The sequence below is a fragment of the Haplochromis burtoni genome, unplaced genomic scaffold, assembly GCF_018398535.1.
Source record: "Haplochromis burtoni strain Fernald_Lab_line unplaced genomic scaffold, NCSU_Asbu1 Contig_218, whole genome shotgun sequence".
NCBI classification, from domain to species: Eukaryota; Metazoa; Chordata; class Actinopteri; order Cichliformes; family Cichlidae; genus Haplochromis; species Haplochromis burtoni.
In genome coordinates this window covers 23,233-25,193 of record NW_024582579.1, presented here as the reverse complement: position 1 = coordinate 25,193, position 1,961 = coordinate 23,233, and the positions used below count along the sequence as shown (strand labels likewise).

The window sequence follows — 1,961 nt, the reverse complement described above, 5'->3', positions numbered from 1 at the left end:
TCAGTTCCCAAAGCACGCTGCTGCCCCCTACTGTCCAAAGTGTTATACACTCTCCTGGCAACAGGGAACTTACATGACATTGTGGCTTTAAATTATACCAATAAACCAGCAAAATAAAACATGCAAAATAATCTCCATATATCACGACACTTAACTCACAATTGTGACCACATTTCTGTGTGGATCACACACACACACAGATATGCACACACCCAGGCACTCACATGCTCGCACATACATACACAAACACAGTGTTTTGGGTTTATAACACATTATGTGGGTTTTACGATGGGCGGGTCGCTTCTATAAGACTGGTTGTAACAGACAAAGAAGTGGAGATCTGCAGAGGGACACCGGCCCTGTACATCTCCCCTTCTGGAAGGTGCATCTGTAACTGAAGGTGAATAAAGGTTTTGTAAAATAACTACTGAGTTCCGGTGTCGTCTCTGGAGGTGCGTCCTCCTCCACTGCAGGACCCACCTGAGCAGCATCTGAGACCTGCCACAAATACCCAAAGGAAATTGAGCTTACATTCACATTTATCCAGAAGGTTGTGATGTGCCTTGAGGACAACAAACCACTGAAAGTGCGTCTACTGACGCTGAAGAATGATTTGGAAGTTGAATGGAAGTTTTTTTCTTTTGTTTTTTTCCTCTTCTACTTCAAATTTAAGGTGAATGACTGCTCATTTCATGAACTATTCATGTTTAATGTTCTGTTGTCTGATACCTTAATGCACTACCTGATGTTTGTTCCCAGTTATGCACTGCTGTATAAACCAGTACAAATCTGGATGCCTCATTTCTCCTGCTTTTTGGGTAGTTCTGTGCACTAGACCTACAAAATGCAGACTCTCGAGCTTTTATTCACATGTATCCAGAAGGTTTTGATGTGCCTTGAATACAAAAAACCACTGTTAGGTCGCTTACTGATGCTGTTGACTGCTGATGACTGTTCAGTTTATGCACTATTCATGTTTAATGTTCTGTTGTCTAATACCTTTATGCACTGCCTTGATGTTTGTTCCCTATGAAGTACAGCAGTGGAAACCAGTACTTTTTTTGATGTATTTAAAAAAAGAAAGTGAGCTGCAGCTGTCAAGGTACAGTAAGTGTTAAATGCCTCAGTGTTCTAATAGCTGCAATTGCTGTTAATACTGAAAATGTTATTGAATTTTAGAATTGAGATGGAGACCCTTGGAGTCTTTTTTTTTTTTAAATTTATGAAGCACTTTGTTATGAGTCTGTTATTTGTGCCTTTTTAAAAGCACATTGTGTTGAATAAAAAAAGTTGTTAAATTGTCAGTGTTGTCACTTTCATGTTTTCTAACACTTTTAACTGATTATAATTTACTGGGCAAATAGTTTAGAATTATTTTAATTTTTATATTTCCCACAGGATTTTAAAATATTGAAAGTTTTAAGTGTTATTTCCCACATTATAAGTTAGAAAATATCAAAAAGTTTGAGTTATTTCCCACAGCATATGAGTTGCAATATGTAAAAAGTTTTGAGTGTATTTCCCACCAGCTCTGTTCTAGGATGCCCTCTGGACCCAGTGGAGGTGGTGAGTGACAGGAAAATGGCGGCTAAGCTGTCAGCACTGTTGGACAACATCTCCCACCCCATGCAGCAGACTGTGACAGCACTGAGCAGCTCCTTCAGTGGGAGACTGCGGCACCCACGGTGTGGGACGGAGAGATTTCGCAGGTCTTTCCTCCCCACTGCTGTCAGACTCCACAATAAAGACTTTAACTGATCAAACACACACATCCACAAATGTGCAATAACACTAAGTGCAATAATCTTTTCTGTCATCGTTGTATTTTTACTCAGTTGTATATAGTATTTGTATTCTATTTTTATCTTATTGTATATTTTATTCCATTTTATTCTACTGTATATAGTGTTTTATTTTATTCTATTCTGTACAGTTGTGTACTGTATTTATTCTTATTGTAT

General features: G+C 38.4%; 1 protein-coding gene across 2 annotated transcripts in view; it reads right to left on the bottom strand.

The window, feature by feature from the left end:
- Nucleotides 1–1,961, bottom strand: part of LOC102304809 (NACHT, LRR and PYD domains-containing protein 5-like) — a 45,571-nt gene that overhangs the window by 33,014 nt on the left and 10,596 nt on the right. The gene's annotated exons all lie outside the window — the stretch shown is intronic.